Here is a 25,413-nt window from a genome sequence, read left to right as displayed (position 1 = left end):
GGGCTCAAGACTTGCTACCTTGGACCTACGCATTAAGTATGTGGTACAAACCGGGATCCCAAATGATGATGATATTAATTTCAAGTACTATTAAGTATAAGTTTTCAAATTCACGATGCATTGCCTACATTCATATGTGCTTGAATTATATGATGATATGATATAATGTCATGTGATATTATGATATGAATATGATGCCCTTGTATGTCTCATGCTTGTGATTTATTTGTTTTATGATATGATATTCATGCTTCTATGAAATGATATGTGAATAAGAAATATGCATGATATGTTTGAATAGAATGATATGTTATGTTATGATTAGTTGAGACGATGATATGTTGATCCATTCTTGATATACGATGATTCTCGGTTTTAGTGAGTAGGAAAGGAACTTACTGAGCCATGAGTGCTCATAGCTTACTTTCCTTGTACCGCAGATAAAAGAGAAAGCTGGATGTACAATGGAGCAGCAGAAGGAACAGATAGTGATGTGTGTGGTGGTGGCTCGGCAAGAACGATTCGGACAAATTAATATTTTTAGTTATAAGTTCAATATATGCACATTTGAACAAATCATAATATGTGATATTATGCTTAATAAATTAAATTATTTAAAGTTTTTATTCTTCCGCTGTTATAACTAAAGCATGTACGTAAGTAGTATAAGATCGTAGCGCCGCCTTTGGTTGGGTAAGAAGGCTGGGCGTTACAAATGGGATACACCTATCACAAGTGCCCCTAGGTCATCAATCACAAGAACAAACTAACACTCAATAACATAGAGATAGAAATGACAATTATGTCTAATTCCCTACTTCCTTACGGGAGTTGTTTCTTCTTTTAAGGTGATGCCCTAGACATCCAAAAACGGGTTACCTCTATCACTAGGGCCCCTCAGTTATACAATCTAAGACATTTTTCCTTCGGGATCAACAATTCAACATAACTATTCAATTAAACATAAGAATTAAGCTCAATCATAATGCATACACATATAAGATCAAATAGATACCAGGTATGATAATGTCATCTAAATAGGAAATTGGCATATCCATGAGTTTTTATATCAAATCACACCACAATTACTCTCTTAATCCTAGAACAATAGATCTGCTCCATGGCTTGAAGAAAAAGATCTAAAGACATAAGGATTGAAATCATCCAAATCCAACAAGAAGAGGAATGGAGAAGAATGCTTATCTGGTTGTGTTGAGTGATCTTTAAATCCAATCCTTTGCTTATGGAGTCGATGTGATGATGGAAATGGCCTTAGATTGTCAAACGGAGAGCGTGGAGAGCGTAGATCATCACCAAGATAGATCTCCCAAAGTAACTCCTCAAACATCTACCTATTACCTAAGGAAAGTAAAACATACATAGGGGTGGTGAGTCTAGGTAACTCAGCAGATAATAGACAACAATAGCTCATGGTCAAATAGAACATTGAGATCAAAGCATACAGTTTTAATTGGGAAATAAGAGCATGATCATATATGACATAATAAATGCACATACCAGTACTGGTCTAACACATATACTATAATGATAAGTAAATCACTAGGGATCAGTAACAAATTTGCTCGTAACAACTAAGAAATATATAGATAACATCATATACATGTATGATAAATCAACATGTATGAATCATTGCAACCATATTCAACATGCATCTACAACATAAGCAACCTACTCAACTATAAATAATGTAATGATGAGTAGAGCTAGATAATGATCAACATGGGTACCGTAAAGCCTAAGCCTATGACAATACATATATTGATAATAGATCATCATACATGAGAGAAACACTACATCACAAGAATACATCATATGTGGGAGCAAGGCTATGCTATAAGAAATACATTATATGTGGGAGAAACGCTCCACGACAAACAATATATCATATGTGGGAGTAACGCTCCACCACAAGTAATACGCCATATGTGAGAGCAATGCTCTACCACAGCAATACATCATATGTGGAAGCAATGCTCCACCACAAAAAATACAAATGACAAAGATATCTAGCTATCTAGCTATGGACTGCTGGAGATTACTCTACCATAAATCACTGTAGGCAGTCCGAAATATTAGGGTCCCTGTCTATGGGAGATCACTCTACCACAGATCACTATGGATGGAGAGGAAGTAGCTATCTAGCTATGGGCTATGGGAGATCACTCTATCACAGATCACTATGGGTAGCCTAGGGTATAATAACCTAAGAATAATAATACAGCAAGCATATCACAATCACTTCAACTCTCTCAACATTGTAGTGGAGACATAATGATTAACCACTTGTAGGAGACTTAGTTGATAGGATATACTGATCACTGTCAACTCTCTTAACATCGTAGTGAAGATATAATCATCAACCACTCATAGGAAACTAAGTTAACAAGATCTACTGGTCAGTGTCAACTCTCTCAACATCGTAGTGGGTCAATCACTCATAGGAGACTTAATTGACAGGATATACAGGTCATCAACTCTCTCAACATTATAGTTGGTCACCCACTCGTAGGAGATATAGTTGGCAGTATATGTATACAATGATACAGTGTAGTGTTGCTTATTTAGTAACCAACTACATCAATAGGAGTATATGAACTCTTTACAATTGTACATAATCATACCTAGCATGATATACATAGTATATCCAGAAGCATGATCTATCAATCACATATATTTATATGTATGAAAAGATCCAACAAGTGTTTACCAGACAATATATATAGCAAGTAACAACACCTATAGTACACGCCAGATAAGTGTACACACACAACATAGGCATAATCAATATGATATCTCCAATAGTACACACCAGACACGTGTGCACACACAACATAGGTATAATCAATATGATACCTCTAATAGTACACACCAGATATGTATGCATACATAACATATGTATAATTAATAAGATACCTCTAATAAAACTCACCAGATATGTACATACATATAACATAAGTATAATCAACAAGATACTTCCAATAGTACACTTCAAACATATGTGCATACACAATATAAGTATAATCAATGTGATATCTCCAATAGCACACACCAAAAACACGTGCACACATAATGGATACATGTATTCTAGTGCCTTCATGCCCTAAATAAGAAGTTTTGATGATTGACAATTTTTTAAGTTTAGGCTAATACGTTGGATCTAACAATGAGTTGCAAATTTACAGGACAAGAGAAGTCCAAGAAGGTTGAGGACCAGATTCTTGGCAAGAGAAGTCCTTGTAGGTCAAAAGATCGGATGCAAGGCAAGAGAACTCTAAGGATATCATAGATTGGATCCTTGGTAGGAGAAGCCCTTACAGGTTGGAAGATCGGATGTAAGGAAAGAAAAGTCTAAGGAGGTCAAGGACCAAATTTTTGGCAAAGCGAATCACGAGATCAGACCCAAACAGTCCAAGAGGAATAAAGTTCATCGAACAGTTGTGTTAATCGATTTATAGAAGACCTTAATCGATTAAGGGAGTGTTAATAAATTAAGTGATTAATTAAGAAACCTTCTATTAAAACAGGAGGTCTTCAAATCGATTGGGATATCATAAGCGATTAGAGTAATCGCTTATAGAACCTTCTGTTCAAAATAGAAGGTTTCCTCATCGATTACTGTAATTGATTAAGATTCCATAAGCGATTAGAGTAATCCCTTATGAAATCTTCTATTTGAAATAGAATGTTTCTAAATCGATTACAATGATTGATTTGGGGACTATAAGTGATTAGAGTAATCACTCACTACAAAAAAAAACCAGTATTACCGAAGGGCGTGCCGACGGAATGTTTATTCCGTCGGTGAAAATGGACATTACCAACGGAATTATTAAATTCCATCAGTAAAATGTTTGTTTACCGACAGAATAGTCATTCCGTCGGTAAAATACCGATGGAAAATCGATTCCGTCGGTAAACTTACTTACTAACCCTAACCCGATTTTTTTTCCCCTCACGCGCGGCGCCGGCTTTCCTCACTTCTCTCCCGATCCCGATCACCGGTACCTCCCTCCCTCCGTCGATTCTTATCTCCAGCGATCGCCAGTGGCACCCTACGGGCGCTGGCGGCACCCTACGGCCGTAGGTGGCCACAGGCGGCACCTTGCGGCCGCCGCGGACGCCAGCGGGTGCAAGCAGCACCCTGCGGCTGCTGCCAGCCGTTGTCGTCCGCTCTATGGCGGCCGCCAGCAGGTTGTTTTGGCTACCGGGTGTAACTTGTCAATTATTGTGTTAATTTTTTAGCTAATTTTTTTTTTTGTAAACAGGTAGCTTTTGCTGCTCGTCTCTGGTTGACTTACACATTTTCAGGTATAATTTAGTAAATTATATATGTTTTATGTTGTATAACATGATTAAATTTAGAAGTATGTTATGTTAGTTTGTTAATCTATTACATAATATAGTCCGTTTGTTTGTTTTGTATTAGTATGCTAATATATGCTGATTTGTGATTCTCAATTTATCAATGTTAGGTGAAAATGTCTATGAACAAAGCTTGGATGTATAATCGTTTAGAAAATGGATTTATTAGAGATGATTTTATTGCTGAAGTCGAAGAATTTGTGAACTTTGCTAAGAATCATCCCGAATGTATGAATGGTGCTGAGTTACGGTGTCCATGTAATCTTAAAAAATGTAGGAATAGAGCCTTTCGTGATGAGGATACCGTGAAAGTACACATATGTAGAAATAGTTTTGTGCCAAATTACTATAATTGGTATTGTCATGGAGAGCCTTATCTCTATGAATCAATTGGGCCTTCTGGTAGTTCGTCATATGCCACAACTTTTACTACTCATGAATCATCAATTAATGATAACGCAATGCAATCAATGGTGCACAGTGCGATGAATGCTGCAGTTGATTATTTCAATAAAGATGAAACACCAACACCTGAATATCAACATTTATATGAAATGTTAAAGGCTAGTGAAAGAGAACTGTGGAAAGAAATTCCCTCTGGTCATTCTCAATTATCAGCTACTGCAAGATTATTGAATATGAAAGCAGAACATCATTTTTCAGAAAGATGTTACGATGACATTTGTCAGTTGATGTAAGAATTGCTTCCTGCTGATAACATAATGACTGATAGTTTTTACAGTACAAAAAAATTGGTCAGAGGTTTAGGTTTGCCTGTAGAGAAATTAATTATTGTATAAACAACTGCATGATATTTTGGAATGAAGACAATGATCTGAGTAAATGCAAAATCTATACACACCCTCGTTATAAGCATGGTACTGGCACACCAGGGTAGAAGAAAAAAAATTGCTTGGAAAGTGATGTATTATTTTCCATTAACTGTTAGACTTCAACGTTTGCATCTGCTGCTACAGCTTGTTATATGATGTGACATCATGAGCATGAGCACGAAGGAGGTATAATGTGTCATCCTTGTGATTCACCTGCATGGAAACATCTAGATGCTATATTTCCTTCTTTTGCAATGGAACCACGTAATGTGAGATTGGGACTTTCTGCAGATGGATTTCAGCCATTTGGACAGTCAGGGCAACAATATTCATCTTGGTCGGTTATATTAACATCATACAATTTACCGCCATGGATGTGTATGAAAGATGAATTTATGTTCCTTACAGTACTTATTCCTGGGCTTACCAATCCCAAAGACAAGATGGATGTTTTCTTATAACCTCTTATTGTCGAGTTGAATGAATTATGGAATTAGGGTCCGTGACTTATGATGTTGCGAGTAAAATAAATTTTAGATTACATGCTGCATTATTATGGACGATCAGTGATTTTTCAGCATATTCAATGTTGTCGGGATGGAGCACAGCTGGTAAATTAGCATGTCCACACTGTATGACAGATTCTGATGCATTTTCATTACCTTACAGTGGGAAGGTATGTTGGTTTGATAATCATCATAAATTTTTACCACTTGATCACTCTCTCAGGCGAAATAAGAAAAATTTTCTTAAAAATGTTGTGGTAAGAAAACCCCCTCCACTCCATGCTTCAGGTGAACAAATCATTGAGCAAATTGACAGTTATGGATTTCTACCAATATCTCAATCTGGTTCTGATGAGATAAATAAATATATTGTTAGGACATGCAAGTGTGGTTGGAAGAAAAGGAGAATTTTTTGGGAGTTACTGTATTGGAAGTATCTGCTTATTCGTCATAATTTAGATGTTATGCATATTGAGAAAAATTTCTTCGATAATATATTTAACACTGTGATGAACATGCCTGGAAGAACTAAAGACACTGCAAAATCATGCGAGGAATTAAAAGAACTAGTCAATAGACCTGAGTTGCATCAAGATGAAACAACTAATAGATTTCCAAAGTCTTGTTATACATTGGACAAAGATGGCAAACAAGCTTTATGTAATTAGTTGAAAGAAATCAAATTTCCAGATGTGTATGCCTCAAATATGGCTCGATGCGTGGATATAAATAGATTAAAGATGTTTGGAATGAAAAGTCATGACTGTCATGTTTTTATGCAAAGACTGATTCCAGTAGCTTTTCATGACTTACTTCCTCAAAATGTTTGGCAAGAACTCACTGAATTAAGTCTATTTTTTAGAGATTTGACAGCAAGGTGTATTATGATGGATGATATGCTTCGGCTAGAAACAGACATTCCTCTCATATTATGTAAACTGGAGCGCATATTTCCACCAAGTTTTTTTGATTCAATGGAACATCTCCCAGTACATTTATCATACGAGGCACAAATAGCAGGTCCTGTACAGTACAGATGGATGTATCCATTCGAACGATTTTTGAGGAAATTAAAAAATAATGTTCGTAACAAAGCAAGAGTTGAGGGGTCAATATGCAATGCTTATTTGGTTGATCAAGCATCTTCATTCTGCTCCTATTATTTTGTTAAAAGTGTGCAAACAAGACATCGCAAGTGTCCTAGAAATTCTGATGATGCTTGTCAGCCAATAGACCCATCGATTCTTTCTATTTTCAAGTTTCCTGGAAAATTAATGGTGCATCACTTTCTCGATGGTTAACCGAAGAAGAATACCATGCTGCAAGAACATATATACTCTTAAATTGTGAAGAGGTCAAACCATACATAAAGTAAGTTTACTTCTTAAATCAAACATTTATAATTCGTTTAATTATTTTGCTTGGTATCCCAATTTTAATATAATTATTTTTTTCCTCAGCTTGTACGAACAACAATTATATCTACAAAACTCATCAATTGGTCCAAGTGAGGTAGCTACAAAGTTAGAGACCGAATTTGCATTATGGTTTCAAATATATGTAAGTTAGAGAATTTATAAAATTATTAAGTTCATGTATATTAAGAAGTGTCCTAATATATATGTTATCTATTTTTATAGGTGAAAGATCGTAGAATATCAAATGTGTAAGATAATAGGATAATGAATATTGCATCAGGACCTCTTTGTAAAGGAAAGGTGTATTCTGGTTACTATGTTAATGACCTTAAATTCCACGTGGCACAACGAGATTCATGGAAAGTAACTTATAAATCTGGTGTTTGCATTAAAGGATCTATGGACAATTATAACACTGAGTTTGATTATTATGGCAGACTTGATGAAATCATTGAAATTGAATATCCTGCATTACCAATAAAGAGGTGTGTGTTGTTCAAATAGCTATTCGGTCAGAAATGTATACATTTTCCACATTTAAATATTTTCCCGACGGAAATTATATTTTCTGTCGGCATATTTCGTGGCTTCGGAACAGTGTTTTCGGTAACATTATCGACAGAAATATACTTCCGTCGGTAAAATATTAACGACAGAAACCCCTCTTTCCGTCGGGAATCTCATTCCGTCAAATATATTTATGAAGGAGAAATATTCGTCGGGGTTCCGTCGTTATCCGCATATCCCGACGGAATACCGACGGAAATATCCGTCGGCAATGCTGTTTTTTTTTTGTAGTGACTTATAGAACCTTCTGTTCAAAATAGAAGTTTCCCAAATCAATTAGAATAAACGATTTGTAGACATCACGTGTGAGAAAAAAGCACACCAAATCAATTATTCTAATCACTTAATGTTGGTAAGCGATTAAGATATTCTCTAAATCGCTTAAGACTCAAATGAATGAATTTTGGCCATCAAATAAATCTTAGATTCTTAAGCGATTAAAGGAAAAAACCTTAAGTGATTATCATTTACAAAATGACAAGAAAAATGACTCATTTCCAAAGTGTTTAAGAAGGGTTGTTTCACCATTTCTCACACAATAGTTCCATTGTTCACAAGTTTAATTTGTTAGTATTAGCCCTAATTCCAATTATAAGATGATTGTAAAGGGCTCCTTTGTATCATATTTTATTTTAATAAAAGGAAAAGTTGGTTATTATATATATATCAATTCAGTGCCTAATGAATAAGTATAATGATGTCCTAGGGTAGTAGATTTTAATCTACAATATATATCAATTGGTTGAATTGATAGTGAGATATTGTAGATATACATAGAACACTACTCTTAACTATTCCTAGTCAAGCATTAATATACAAGGACAATATTAATACACTGAGACTAGCATGTAGGTCAACGGATGGCTTAATCTCACAAGTCATGGATATAAGATATTAGGTTGGGACATGAGTATATATTAGAGAATATATACTGAATAACCTATCATGAGAATGTTTCATGGATTATTATATGAGTATTATAAATATTCTCATGTGATTATTGGTATGAATAGTCCTTAGACCTAAAGTCACTATGGTTCCCTACATAAGGTGTTGTATACTTTGGTATCGGCAAACATCACCTGTAACAGGATGGATTATAAAGTCGATCACTGGGTATGCAATAACTTATGCGGAGGGATGTAAGTGATGTAGATGGGATCTATCCCTTCTATATGATAGAAGTGATATCTATGGGCCCCTTGATTAGTAGGACACAAGAAAGTATGATCATGCTCAAATGAGTCAATATGAGATATTGAGCTTATTTGATTGAGTGTGTCTACCTAGAGATCAAGAAACACAAAGATTGATAAGAGGATGATATGGTCTATGCCTCATTAATCAATCTAGATATTAAAGATAGAAGGATCAAGTCATACAAGATAATATATACAGAAAGGTTATGTCGAATCTCGACATTCTCACCACTTGGGTAGTAATGATGTCTTGCTAGATGTCACTCATTGTTTATGTATCTAAATGTTGATTTGGATACATTGCCAATGTTAAGAGAACTTATTGGGTCATATATAAAGAACAAGTAGATTTGGAGATATATTTATATGATGGATCATTGGATTAAGTCTAATCTGAATTGGACTTATTGAGTTAGACTCAATTAGATCCAATTATTGGATTGAGTTTAATTCAAACTAGACTTATTAATTCAATTAGAATTAATGAAATGGTGATTCATTGAATTCAAAATTGCATGAGAATCAATGAGTGGGTGAACTTGAAACTTAGTATATATTATTTTCTTCCTTCGTATGGATCTTCTGGAAGGATCTAGTTAATTTTCACTGTGCTTTTCACGTGTTTAGCACACTAGATCCCTACACAAGCTCACAAGTACTCAAGTTCAAGTCTTGAAGATCTCATCCTTGCTACATCCTCAAGCTATTAAAAGAAGGAGAAGTTGTATACAAACAGTAATATCTTTTTTTCTTCTTCTTTATAAGCTATTTCATTTGAGAGAGAGTTGTAAATAGTTGTAATGTTTCTCCACCTTCGGCGTTGTTTCGAGAAGGAGAAGTTTCATAGTGGATGCTGTGATTGTGGTGTGAATCCTTAGATTAGTCACCTCAACGAGGTAAATACCAAGTAAATACAATGAGTTAGCATTGCCTTTAAGTTTTAGTTGTGCAATCAAGAAATCAAAACAAGCTATTCACCCCCCTTCTTGCTCAACCGGTCATAACAAGTGGTATCAGAGCAAGGTTAGTTTTGAGGACTCACATCCAAGGAAGCACAAGTTTTAGAGCTACAAGATGTCATTGAAAGAAGGGCACAACACTTCTCAACTACCATTCTTTGAAGGCAATAATTTTTCTTACTGGAAGAGTTGAATGGGGCATTATCTCATGACTAAAATCGACATATAGTTCTCGATCACGGAAGGTTTCACGGCACCAATGGAGGATGGGAAGATTCTTGAATCGTCAAAATAGACGGGTGAACAAAAATTAAAGTCTCAAGCTAATGCCATGGTGATCATGACTCTTCAATGTGGTTTGAGTTCGGAGCAACTCAACAAGATTAGATTGTTCAAGAGTGCTAAAGATTTATGGGACAAGCTCATTGAGATTAATGAATGCACCAAGGATTCAAGAATTGCTAAGAGAGATCTTTTTATAAACCAACTGTAGAATTTCACAATGAATGATGGAGAAATGGTAAGTTCATTACATGGGAGATTTAAGAAACTCCTAAATTGTCTCCATTCAGTCGGAGAAAATGTTGAGAATCAAGATTTCATAAGGTAACTAAAATATTTCCCAAGAAACCCCTTATAGTCATCAATGGTGGATACCTATACGGTTTCAAGGGACTTGTCAATGGTAAAGTTAGATGAATTATTTTGTGAACTTGAATTGCATGAGCAAGCTAATGCAAGCCATAAAGAGAAAGGCATAGCATTGATTGTAGGTGAAAAGAGAAAGAAGAAGCACAAAGAAAAGAAGGAGAAGAAGGAAGAAACCTCCTCTGAATCCAAGAAAGATAGTGATAGTGATAGTACTGTGGAGCTATCATCAAGTGAAATGAAAAACTTTTCTAGAAGATGATAAGACGCTCAAGGAAGTTTGACAAGAAGAATGTCAAGAAGATCTTTAATGATGACAAGAGAAAAGGTAAACCTCTTATTGATTCAAAGTCTAAAATTGATGTAACTTGATATGAATGCAAGCAAAAGGGGCACAACAAAATAGAGTATCCAAAATTAAAGAAGCAAGAAGAAAAGGTTAAGGAGAAGAAGAAGAAGGCTTTGAAGGCCACATGGGATGAATCATCTTTGAAGTTATTGAAAGAAGATGAAAGGAAGAGCTCAAGACACTTGGCACTCATGTCCTTAAGCCATGTGGAAGATAGTGAAGGTGAAGATAGCCATGGGGAGGATGTGGAATCTTCAAGCGAGTCATCATCTAGTGATGACGAGGTAATCTCTCCCAACTTGATAAGATGTATGCCACTATTGCATGTTTAACTAATGCTCTAGAAAAATCAAAAGATAAGGTTAGAAAGATACAAAATGAATTAAAATAATTTAAGAATAAATAAAATTGTGTCATGTGAAACTTGCTTGCATCATGAAAATGACATGAATAAATTTGATGAGCTTAAGGATGAGAATGCATCTTTACAATTATAAGTTGATGATCTTCGAAGTGCTTTGGTAAATTTTACTTCAAGCTTAAAATATTTGGGCATGATTCTAGGAGCTCAAAAGGGATTTTACAACAAAGCGGGCTTAAGGCTTGAATCACAAAAAAAAGTTAAATTCATGTCTTTAGTTAGTAGAAACCATACTTTAAAGGTTAAAATTGTGCAAGCTTGGGTACCCAAGCAATTTATTGTTGTTGCTACCGAACCCAAAATTTGGGTACCTAAACATTTAATTCATCATGTTTGAATAGGCATACATCGAGGGGGAGCATCCAACCACATGGTTCATGTAACGACCACTCTTCTTACTACTACTACTCTCTAAGAGTGACCGTTACTTAGCTACTAACTCTACTTAACCGGTATGATTAAAAACCACATGGAAACCCTACTGAAAAATTTCGACAGAGTCTCCCCTGTACCGATGACCTTAAATTGATATACAAACACTATATACACAGCCACAGGTGGCTGGAACAGATAACAACTCTCACACAGTTATATAAGTGTCAAAACCAAAAGAAAACAATACCACAAATCATCACACAAGAACACAATTCATCTACTATGTCCTAATCACATCAAAATAACATATACTATCTCAAATACTTCTAACACAGCAAAAGAAAAAGAAAACTAAAGGAAACTCCTTCCTAGTCCCAAGGCTTCCATAGTCCTGGCATCACACATCCTTCGACCACCTCCTTGTCGCCTTCCTTTCTATATCTTTTCCTTTCCTGTATCTGCAGTAAGAGGAAATGCAATCTATAAGCAAAATGCTTAGTAAGTGCTATCTAACTCACAAAATCTCGATATGCATGAGAATATACTGAAATCTAAAACTGAATGCTCAAAAGGAAATCTACTCATGCTCATCTACTAGTGAAAGAAACATACTGAAAGGCTAAACATGTAAAGTAAATCTATACAATCATGCTAGCATAAAGAACTAAACTTACTGAATTTTAAACACCTTCTGAATCTTATTTCACTTGCTTAAAGACTTATTCTTTAATTCTTATGTGAAACTTATTTTACTTGTTCAAAAAAAAACTTATACTTATAATACTTCAAAATAATAATCAACTTCTTCTTGGGCCCTGACAACTGTACTTACTTTGCGCGCATCCCTAACTTGACCCGAGGTAGCTAGTCCTGAATCTAGTAGGGTATACTAGGTTATCTGAACCTAGGGACGACTATGGGAGCTCAACCCAAGGACAACTGAGAGTCCAACACAGTGTCACTGATAAAAGTAAAATACTTGTTATCTTTTAATACTTCTACTATATAATGCCTTGGCATTTTAATAAGCACCTTGTGTGACAAAATCCCTAAAGTCTTGACTTTGGGATCTACTTAAGCCTTGGCCTTTTACTTTCTTTTCTTTATCCTTCTTATACTTTTCTTAAACTCAAAATACTGTTAGGGTATTTTTAAATATGCATCTATAAGTGAAATCAACTAGGTAACACACAATCATGCATATTTAAAAGAAATCTAAAGCCTTGTTCTACAATGCTTTCTGTAAACTATCTGTATTTTAAAAATAAAGACTACAGCTTTAGTTGTTCCATAATTCCAAACCTCCTAAGCAGTTAGGTGAAGCAATTACATTAAACCTCAATAGTGCAGTAACATTCAAATATCATAAAATCGATGGATCACAACTACACAAATTTAGCTAATATGAGGTAAACTTCAACTCTACTCATTCTACAATCTTGCTCCTTTAGTCATGATAAAGAGTTATCTAAACTAACCATTACCCTATCTAAAAGAAAGGTTTGTCATTAAACAAATATTGTACCAACATTTAGGGTCATCTAGAAAGAGTAGAAATCATGCTCAGAATTTATCTAACATTTAACTCTCTTTTCTCATCTTCTAAACTAAACTTCTACTCTGAAGTTACTACTTGCATATCTAAAACACTCACATATTTCTCACCTGTTAAATTCATTACATCACTTCAAATCATCTTTTAGTCTTAATACATGATACTCACCAAAACAACATATTACATATGCTCATCTTCACTCCTTCATCCACACTTCTGCACTAAAGAGATTACACTACCTACTTCATCATAAAATAAACCAAAATCACTGCCGGATCAACCTCTAATTAGCCTAATAAACCAATACTTAATCCAAGTCATTTTGTGTTCATTGCCTATTAGCAGAACAAAGGAAAACTAAAAGCTTAAAGATAAATCTAACTTTATATATACTTGAGATAAAAGGCAGTTCGTTGCATAGATATATATATAAACTAAAACTGAAAATCTACAACTGAAATGTTTTCATGAAATCTAAAACTAACATGCTACAAAGTAATCTAACTCGTTCTAAACTGCAAGACTTCCTCAATTCTGTACAAACACAATCAAAAAGCGTGCCTAAAGACTTCCTCAAAACTTATCATATCATGTAAAGAACATCTTTAACCCAACAGAACCTCACAAATCTACAAAGGAATATACTTGAAACCTCTTAATCTACACCAGAAATTTCCACAAGCAAGGAAAGAACTAAAATGTTTCTTATCTTCTAATTCTTTTATTATAGAATTCCTCGGCATTTCTTCGAGCACTTGGCGTGCTGCTGATCCCAAATTCTGAAATTTAGAGATCCTATCAAGACCTTGGTCCTTTCTTTACTTATAACTACTTATAATCTTCTAAAAAGATTTAATGAAACACATGCTTTAAATTAAAGAACTATTCTTGCTCATTAAGGAAGTAGCAAACTTCAAATCTGCACCCTAAAAGTGGAGGACTGCATCTTCGTGATATGCATGTTGTTTATGCCCACGGCAGTAATAGAAAGACTATAAACTATATGCTTATTATTAGAAGGTTGTGCAAGCTTATTATAAAGATTGTTCTTGCCTATTAAGGAAGCAAAACTCCTTTGCACACTTAAGACGATCTACACTAAAAATTCGACACTACAATAGATCTACACATGCCGAATTGTTTCCAACAAAACAAAGCATAAGGAAAGGGTGCTTCTATTAAACTAGAACTCACTAGAATTTTTGGATCCTATATAACTTGTTTCGTTTGTTCTAAGCTATTACTTCTATTTCCTCCCAAAACTAAATCCGTTTATGTAAATTGCTTAGCACAAACAAAACTAGAACCTGCTAAAATTTAAACCTATGCAAGGCTTGTTCTTTTCTATTACAGCAAGGAAAAATCCAAACTCAGGTGCTACACAATGCAACTAAACTGCAGATTCCAATTCGTGTTCCAATATCTCAACAAAAGATCTATAACTGATATCAAAGAAAAGGATGATACTGCTATCAAAGAATTGATACATGATATACTTAGAACCAAAACTTAAGAAATCTACACATTCTAAATTCTTTAAAAACAGAATATAAACTTAATTCAATTCATATCATATAATACCGGGTAAGCATGCATGGCTTCTCTACTGTTATTCTTAAAGGACTCAACTCAAAACTTCAAGTAGTACATGTGCAATCCAAGTTTCATAAGAGAATGTTGTAGACACATCCACTTAACCACACTGAAACCTATCCCTTCGAATCTGCCCAGCATTTAATTACCTACTTTAAGAATTAAACTACAATCAAGTATTCCACGGCATATCCACCAACATTGTGACATTGTACACACCTTGCAACTAATCAAAGACTTACTACTGAAAACCTAGGAAAACATAGCTGTTCTTTCATGTACTGTAACATAACATACCATTCTGCAGTAAGCTACCACATCAACCTACAAGCTTTAGAACAAAACTAAACTCTCTCTTGTACCTTGCCCAACAACAAGATTCCAAACTAATCATCCTCTTTCTTTCTTTAGGGCTCACGGCAGAAAACTCCTAATTCAATCATCTTTCTGATCAGTACCACAGTAAACAAACAAAAGAAATCAAAGTGCTACTAATAAGGAAAAATTGTCACTGAAAACCTAAATTCAAATCCGTTCTTCATGCTTACTGAACTAATTTGTCTCTTCTTTCTTTAAGGTTCACGGCAGCAAACAAAAACCAAGATTCTTCACGGCAAAACTCAAGAAAACAAGAAAAACACCAAAGCCAATTCGGAGCTACTCCTACTGCAGGTGAGAAGCGACTTACCCTTGCTTTTAGGACTTACAACCGAACAAGAACCCTCTAGGGTTTGCGGAGAAACTCAAACTCTCAGTCTTCTTCGCGCCTTCGAGTTCTCCTCGACGAGAGGAGCTTGGATCTTTGAAGAATTCACAGAAGTTCCCCTTGGCCAACCGCCGAATCGAAGCCCTAGCTTCGACTGCGATTTCGCCCAAGCAGGAGCCGATGCCGTCGCCGCGTGCGAGAGGAGGAATTTTGAGAGAAATTTTTAGGTTTTAGGAAAAGGATTTAAATCTTATACTTAAGGTTATTTTCGATTCCAACTATAGCTTATATATATTTTATTCCATACTTGATTAACAAAACTCTCGCAGACCGGTTGGCTGGCTGAGTTCCGCTTAAAACTCGGTTCGTGGGTTCGAGTCTCGGCTACAACCATTTTATTTCCTATTTATTCTCTATTTCCTAACTACTGCTTAAATAGAATTTTTCTCCTTCTTTAATAACAAATGATCGCTAGCACACTTGGTCAGCCTGGCTTTAACCAAATCCCAGGTTGCAGCTTCGATTCCTCAGTCACGCACTTTTATTTCCAATTTATTTAAACATTCCTAAATACTGATTATATATATTTCATCCCATATATGTTCACAAACAGGTCACAGACCAGTTGGCTGGTTGGATTTGGTTAAGACTCGGGCTAAGTCCGAGGTCTTGGGTTCAAAACCCGGCTTCAACATTTTTTTTTCTTTTTTTTTTAAACTTCTTCCTCTTGGTAAAAATACCAAACGAACTCCAAAAATTACATAAAAATACTCTAAAAATTTCTAAAAATCTCTAGAATTTTTATATAGCATTTAAAAATATTTTTGAATTAGTTTTAGAGCTCAAAATGAGGAAATTTGGGTCATTACAGTTCATAGATAGTGGATGCTCTAGGCACATGAGAGATTCATCAAAATTCTCATCATTTAAACATAAAAGTAAAGGTATCATTTCTTTTGATATTAGTGGTTAATTAAAAGTTATAGGAATTGGATATATTAAATTTCTTAAAAAATTATGATAAAAAATATTTTATTAGTGAAAGGCATGACTTTGAATCTTCTAAGTGTTAGTCAACTATGTGATTCAGAAGTTGAGTTTAACTCATCTCAATGTCTAATCAAGTATAGTAAACTAAACACCATTATGTTCATAAGACATGGAAAAGAAAATATTTATCAAGTTGATTTATTTGGAGTTATTAATGTGTTTGCTAAGTGTCGCATGTCTAAAGAAGAGGAGACTTGGCTTTGGCACCGAAGACTTGCTCACACCAATATGAGGAATATCAAAAGGTTTTCAAAGAAAGAGTTGGTGCAAAAATTACCAAAGTTGAAGTTTCAAATGGATAAAATGTGTGATGCATGTCAAATGGGTAAGCAAATCAAGGATATCCATAAAGGTAAAAATATTGTAAGCACTTGAAATGCATTAGAGCTCATTCACATGGATTTGTTTGATAGTAGTAGATATATTTTTTTAAATGGAAGTAGGTATTGCTTTGTGATTGTAGATGAATACACTAGATATACATGGGTATTTTTCTTGAAGCATAAGGATCAAAACTTTAGATACCTTGATTACTTTTTGTAAAAGGGTAGAAAATGAAAAGAACCACAAGATAAACAAAATAATAAGTGATCATGGAGGTGAATTTAAAAATGATAGATTTGCAAGTTTTTATATGGAAAAAGGTTATAAACATAATTTTTTCTACCCCTAGGGCTCCTTAACAAAATAGAGTTGTTGAGAAAAAAATAGGATTTTGCAAAAGGCTGCTAGGAGCATGATGAATGAATATTCACTTCATAACTATCTATGGGCCAAAGCAATTAATATGACATGTTATGTACAAAATCGAACATTAATACATAGGTTTTGAGGAAAAACACCTCATGAATTATGGTTTGATAAATCATCGATAATTAAACATCTAAGAGTGTTTAGATGTAAGGTTTACATTCTAAACACCAAAGATCAATTAGAAAAATTCTCCGTTAAAGCGGATGAGGTCATTCTTGTAGGTTACTCAAGTCATAGCAAAGTGCATCAAATTTACAATAAAAGATCTAAATTAGTTGAAGAATCATGAAATGTTGTGTTTGAAGAAAATCCTCCTTTAAATCCTATTAGAGCAAATGATGAAGAGTTACAATTTGAGTTAGAGAGAATAACATTAAGTGAAGAAAATAATCAAGGGGGAGAAAACCAAGAGAGTGATAGTGAGAAAATTGAAACTCTACCACTTGAATATGAAATTACAACAAATCAAAAATCAAGACACACTAGGATCCATGTTAATCATCCCTTAGATCAAGTAGTATGAGATATCACACAAGGCGTAAGAACTCAATCTTAGTAGCCTTAATCTCTTAAATTGAACCAAAAACCATTAATGATGTCATGCTTGATCTAGATTGGATTTTAGCAATGCAAGATGAATTATCACAATTTGAGAGAAGTCAAGTTTGGGATTTAGTTCCTAGGCCTAAAGAAAAATTAATTATTGATACAAAATGGGTTTTAGGAACAAACTTGATGATAAGGGAATGGTTGTAAGAAACAAGGCTAGATTAGTTGCTAGAGGCTTTAATCAAATAAAAGAGTTAGATTATAATGAAACTTATGCACTCGTAGCTAGATTAGAGTCTATTAGGATGATGTTGGCTTTTATCGCTCATAAGGAATTTAAATTGTATTAAATATATATAAAATCAGCATTTTTAAATGGTATTACAAAGAAGAGGTATATGTTGAGCAACCACCAGGGTTTAAAATTTTAGAGTGTCCAAACCATGTGTATAAACTTTAAAATGCCTTATATAGACTAAAACAAGCTCCCTAAGCTTAGTATGAACAATTATCAACATTTCTAGTATAAAAAGGATTTCATAAAAGGAAAATTGATCCCACCTTATTTTTAAAAAATAGTGGTAATGATATATTTGTGGCCCAAATATATGTAGATGACATTATTTTTTGCTCCACAAATAAAGATTTTTTTAAAATGAATTCGTCAATCACATGAAGAGTGAGTTTGAAATGAGTTTGTTTGGTGGGTTGACATTTTTCATAGGTTGTTTTTAGATTAACAAATAGAAGAGGGAATCTGTAGGATCGAAAAGCGCTAGAGGGGGGCTCAATAACGCTCGTGGCTAATATGTTTGTTTCAGAAAACTTTAAGTACATAAGCAGCGGAAAAGTAAAGACACAGAAGCAATGCTAACACTTTTGGTTACTTGGTTCGGAGCCTGTGTCGACTCCTACTCCAAGGCCCGCGGTCGTTGATCACTTTCGGTGGGCAATCACTATAAGTTAGAGAACCTTTACAAAATTAATTACAAGTATATAATTTAAGTGCAGAAAAAAGATACCAACAACTAAGAATGAGAAAATTCGGACTTTAGGTTGTCGGAGCAGTGCTACAGCTTCTTCGGATCGTTTTGTTAGCAGCACAAAGAAGAAGTATTGCGAGTATGTATTGTTATTTGGCATCTTCTTGGACCAACCTTATATAGGTTGTTGAAGGCTCCTTCCAACTCCATGGAAGGTGCCTCCAACCCGGATCCTATCCCTTCTGCGTTGGAGATGATTGCTTCCGTCGTCTGTGCTGCTTATCCACCCGAAGGCGCTTTCAAGCTCCATGGAAGACGCCTTCCATCGGCTGTCCAAGGTGCCTTCAACGTCCTCGGAAGGCATCTTCTGCCTACTTCCTGTGTAGCTGAAGCCAAGGCGCTCGAGGTGCCTCCAATAGCCCAGAGGCGCCTCAGACACTATTCATCCTAGAATTCTCTTGTGTAACTTCATTCCTGCAAGGCATATTAGTCGACAAACAAAGTATACCCTACAAAACCAAGTTAGCACAATAATATAAGATAAATATAAGTACTTGATAGTCATCAGACTGTCTGGTCCTAACTTTAAATTTCCTTAGAAAACCCTAGGTCGAACCGACACCTATTGTTCCCTCGTCGGGAAGTGCGTCCTCACCTACTCCTCTCAAAAGAGTTTACCTGTTGCTAGACCGATTCTCCAGACCGACTGGACTTTTGCTCAGCGTCTGAAGCTTCCGGTCTTCATGATGGACGTCCGCTCCACGACCCGTCCAGACTTCCACTCGGTTCACGACACCAGGATTTCAACCTAGAATCCCCGACTCTAGGATTTTTGCCCGAAGCCTTCAACCCACCAAGACTTTTCCCCTAGGCTTACCACCCCCTAGAACCTAGGGTTATCACCTCCTAGGATTTTCCACCTACCTAACCGCAACTAGGGTTTTTGCCTAAGGACCCTTAGGACTTTCCTGCAATCTCATTCAAACTTGTTAGACCACAAATAACCTTAACTTTGAACCCTTTTCCATTATCAAAACTCAAGTTCGATCGTCAGATGCTTCCCACACCAACAATCTCCCCCTTTTTGATTATGGCAACAAAATTCAAAGTTAAGTAAAACATAACTTGATTATAAGAGCATAAATGTGTACAAGTTAAAAAGATGCAATATCAAGATTCAATATCAAGTGCAATTAAAAAAACGTAAAATTTAGAACAACTTGTTGTAGCTCCCCCTTAATAACTTATTCACTTTTAATTACTTAACCTTCACTTTTCTCTCCCCCTTTGCCATATATCAAAAAAATACTAAATAGAGAGAAGGATGTAAAGATAGGAAATTCTTAACTCCTCCTATAAGGTAGCTCTTACTTGAGAAAAAAATATTGGCAAGTTCATAGTTTTGAAAGTAGTCTTTGTTGGGGATCGTTGGTGGCAAGCTATCGAAGGGTTGACTAGCACTGCACAAATTAAAACAAAATACCCTTCTCGAACATTTAAAAGAACACTTGCATATAATTAAATAAAGAAAGGAACTAAAAGAAGAGGCTCATGGATTTGACTTGGTTACAACCGAGGAGATTGTTAATCCAAGGAATGAATTGCACACTAAAGATTTCCTTCAGGCGGAGAAGCCTCTTATAGCAATGACGTACAAAAAATGAGAAACTAAACTAGACAAGGAAGCGCACAAGTCTAGAATATGCAATTGCTTGGTGTGTTGAAAAGCTTCTGGACCAAGGTTGTATTTATAGCCTTAGTCAGGGCGCTTGGAGGGTTCCAGGCGCCTGGAAGGGGGATAAAGTTTTATCCCCTTCACAACGGATCGCGGTCAAATGTGATCTGGTCAAAATCGAGTTCCGAGCGCCTGGAATGGGTCCGGGTACTCAGACCACTAAAGTCAACTTAGTTGACTTTTGGTCCAGGCCCTCTGCTCTGGTGCTGCTCACTTCGGTCAGGATCTTCTGCTTCGGCTCCGCTCGCTTGGGTGATTTCAGCCAACCAAAATAAGCCTCACCTGAACCCAATTTTGGCCTTCTCAAGCAATCTTCCGCTCTGGCTTCTCCTCCCTCGGAAACGCCGCACGCTTCCTTCTCATCGGTTCGCGTACTCTTCCACAGCACCTCGTCCCTCGGACGCACCGAGCTCGTCGACTCTCTCTCATGTCGTCCTTCTCGCTAGCCGCGTCTTTTGCTCGACTACTTGTGCTCCTAAGCTCCTGCACACTTAGACACAAGGTTAAAACACCACAGGACCTAACCTAACTTGGTTGATTATATCAAAACATCCTTGGGGTTCAAACAATCTCACCTATTTTGATGTGAGCAACCTAAGTTAGTCTAGGGTAAAAAGACATAAAATTATAACAATAAATTCTGTAATAAAGAACAAAAAATAAAAAATTGAATCTACCTCCCCCTAGACTTAATCTTTTCCTTCTCCCCCTTTGATCACATAAAAATGGGGTACCAAGTAAAATCTAAGGGTACTAAAAACTTGGAAAAAAATTTGAAAATTATTTTGTTATCACAAAAAATTTGCAATAATTCAAAAAAAAATTTAAGTAAGAGAAATTTTCTAACAAAAAATTTTCTAAGTTAGACAACTTTGCAAAATTGAGAAATATTTCTAAGTAAAAAAATATTTCAAGTAGCGAAATATTTTTTTTTGACTAACTATTAAAAAATAATTTTGCTAAGTTTTTGACAAAAAATATAAGTTAGATATTTCCAAGTAAAATATATTTTAAAAAATTCCTAAAGCATTAACTGATCCTAATTTAATGCTTTATCAGTTAGTCAATTAAACATTTTATTTCAATATTTTGGCTTCCAGGTAGTGGTGAGGCACTAGGCCTTCTTTGTTATTGGATTATCAACCACTTCTAAACAAAGCCTCATAAAGAAATTAAACATTTAAAGAACTCTCTAAAAGCCCTAAATTTAAATTAAGGTTCAAGTTAAACCTGACTTCGGGACCCAATATAGGTTCCAGCCAACTAGGTTAATTAGGTATTTCTTAGGGACATATTTCTTTGAAATATTTCTAATTTGTCCCTTGTGATATCTAAAATATATTTAGATTATTGAATTTTCTATAACTTGTATTAGATGAGCATGTAAGAATTTTTAAGTTATTTATTTCTTTTTGTAAATTATCATTTTCTAATTTTACTTTGTCAAACTCTTCTAACGGGCAAAATTTAGCTAGAATTAATTTCAAATATTTAATCTCTTTTTCTAATTTGCAACAATATTTAGTTAATATTTTAACAAACTTAAATAATTTATCGGAAGGAAGAGATCGTACCTGACTTACCTTGTTTATCTCGTTATCCGTGGCTCCTCCTGAACTGCTGCTTTCTTTCGACGTAGCTCCTCCTTCATCAATGCTCTCGATGCTCATTTCAGACGAGCTTGAATCGTAGTCCTCATCTTGATGACTTGCCATTAATGCAAGTCCGGAAAAGGCCCCAACTTCCGATTCGGATGATGTATCATCCCACGTCGCTTTTAGTGTCTTGAACTTCTTTGTTTGGACAGGCTTCTTTCCTTTGTCCTTGTCCTTGTTCCTTAGCTTAGGGCAGTTGTCTTTGACGTGCCCTTCTTTGTTGCAGTGGTAGCATCTGATCACCCTTTTCTTTCTACCCGGTGAATGGTTAGTTTTACTTGAATTCAACAACTTTTTAAAGCGCCTTACCATCATAACCATTTCCTCGTCGTCGAGAGGATATTCTGATTCATGTTCGTCTCTCACTGCCTTAAGGGTGATGTTGTGCTACGGCTCCTTCGTACCTGCACATCTCGATTCATGCACTTTAAACGTAGAAAATAATTCTTCTAAGGTAATATTTTCTAAGTCCCTAGAGATATAAAAAGCATCTACTAATGAAGTCCATTTCATATTCCTAGGGAATGCATTTAACGCATACCTTAGCAAATCTTGGTTACTTACGATTTCTCCGAGATTCGATAGTCCGGTGATGAGCTCCTTAATCCTCGAGTGGAGATGCACAATTGTTTCATCTTCTTCAAGCCGTAGGTTAGTCAACTGGTTGCAAAGTAAGTCCCGTCTTACGAGCTTGGCTTCGGGCGTCCCTTCGTGTAGCTCAAGGAACTTCTCCCAAAGCTCCTTTGCTAAGTCGTAGTTGTCGATTCGGTTGACTTCTTATGGCAGAAGGATACTCAATAGATGAAACTCTACTTTGTCGTTTACCACGTAGTCGGCCTACTCCATTTTCATCCACTAGTATTTTTCTTTCCCTTCCGGTGCTGTAAAATCGAACTCCATTATCAAAAGTGAATTGAAATCTATTTTGAAAAATACTTGCATTCGCTTTTTCTAGCTAGTGAACTCCCCCTTGAATTTTGGCGGGTATATGCTTGGTCCGGCCATCATCTTTGCTTCGATTAGCGATTAGTCCTCCTGAAGCGTCCTGGCTCTGATACCACTTGTTGGGGACCGTTGGTGGCTGGCTATCGAAGGGTTGACTAGTACTATACAAATTAAAACAAAATACCCTTCTCGAACTTTTAAAAAAACACTTGCATATAATTAAATAAAGAAATGAACTAAAAGAAGAGGCTCGCGAATTTGACTTAGTTACAACCGGGGAGGTTGTTAATCTAAGGAATGAATTGCACACTAAAGATCTCCTTCAGGCGGAGAAGCCTCTTACAGCAATGACGTACAAAAAATGAGAAGCTAAACTAGACAAGGGAAGCGCACAAGTGTAGAATATGCAATTGCTTGTTGTGTTGAAAATCTTAGGGACCAACGCTGTATTTATAGCCTTGGTTGGGGGTGCCTGGAGGGTTCCAGACACCTAGAAGGGGGATAAAGTTTTATCCCCTTCGTGACTGATCGTGGTCAAACGCGATCCGATCAAATCGAGTTCCGAGCTCCCGGAAACGCTCTGGGCGCCCGGACTGGCCCGAGTGCTCGGAATGGATCCGGACGCTTAGACCACTAAAGTCAACTTAGTTGACTTTTGGTCTGAGCTCTCTACTCCAGTTCTGCTCGCTTTGGTCCAAGTCTTCCATTCTAGCTCCGCTCGCTTGGGTGATTTTAGCCAACCAAAATAAGGCTCACCCAAACCCAATTTCGGCCTTCTCAAGCAACCTTCCGCTCTGGCTTCTCATCCCTCGGAAATGTCCCACACTTCCTTCTCGTCCGCCCGTGTACTCTTCTGCAGCACCTCGTCCCTTGGGCGCACCGAGCCCGTCGTCTCTCTTCCGTGTCGTCCTTCTCGCTAGCTGCGTCTTTTGCTCGACTACTTGTGCTCCTAAGCTCTTGCGCACATAGACACAAGGTTAAAACACCACAGGACCTAACCTAACTTGGTTGATCACATCAAAACATCCTTAGAGTTTTAACAGTCTTTAGTTTAAGAACTTAGCAAATTTATAAACTTTGAAAGTGATTTGGGGTTTACTAAAAACTTAGCTAGATTTAAGCTTTGAAAATGACTTAGCTTTTCAAAAAAACTTAGATAAACTTAAGTTTTGAAAATTATTGTTTTGGAAAACACTTAGCTAATTCAAAAACACTTACGTTTAGAAATGTGTTCGAAAATATGTAGCATTTTCAAAAAAAACTTTGTCAAGCACTTAGTAAAGTACTTAGCTTTAAAAGATGTGGATAAAAGCTCAGTTAAGTACTTAAATAAAAAAAGATTTTCATAAAAAGCTTAGTTAAAAACTTAGTTAAGTACTTAGCTTAAAAAAACTTTTGATAAAAATACTTTAGCTTAAAAATAATTTTGTTTCAATACAAAAAAAATAAAACTGAATTTTCTTTTTCAAAAATACTCTTAATTTGAAAGTTTGAAAAAGAATATTTTAACTTTTAAAGATATTTAACTTCACTCCCCCTTAATTAATGCCAAAAAACCTCTTTAAGTTTTAAATTCCTAGAGTCCAAGCATGAGTAACAACATATTTTCAGGCTTAAACATCTACATTTAAACAAATATCTAACCTTTAGCTATTAGCTGTTTACCATGAGGTAGTAGCTTTCACTTGGTTTGTCAAATTAAGTAAGTGTTCCAGTTAGTTTGACTAAGCATGGATAACTTAATTTGATTAATTTAAATTTAGTATTTATTGTCCAGACTTATGTTGATGCACAGACATAAGCATTATGAAGTCCAGGCAGTTCCCTATGCATCTCACGTCATTCTAAGTGTTTTTTATACACAAGTAAGGTAATCCTAGTGTGCTTGTGAGATGGTCTGGTTGAGACATAGGGGAACATACTTGTTAGGGCTAAATACCTAGGCTAAGTCCAAATTTTGAAAAACTAATAAAATTGGAATTTTGAAAATATTTTTCCTAGAGTTTTAAAACCATTTTAAAAAAAAACAAAAATAAAGAGGAATATTTTCAAAAGTAAGCTCTATTCTACTAAGCACATTCCTATTTGTCTTCTAAGTACACTGAACTCAAGTTCAGGTAAGGGTCTTGTGAAAATGTCAGCCAAGTTTGACTTGGACTCAACATAGTTAAGTACAATGTCACCCTTAGCTTCATGATTCCTTACAAAGTGATATTTTTCTTCTATGTGTT

Source organism: Zingiber officinale, chromosome 10B, assembly GCF_018446385.1.
Source record: "Zingiber officinale cultivar Zhangliang chromosome 10B, Zo_v1.1, whole genome shotgun sequence".
NCBI classification, from domain to species: domain Eukaryota; kingdom Viridiplantae; phylum Streptophyta; class Magnoliopsida; order Zingiberales; family Zingiberaceae; genus Zingiber; species Zingiber officinale.
This window is presented reverse-complemented; position numbering follows the sequence as displayed.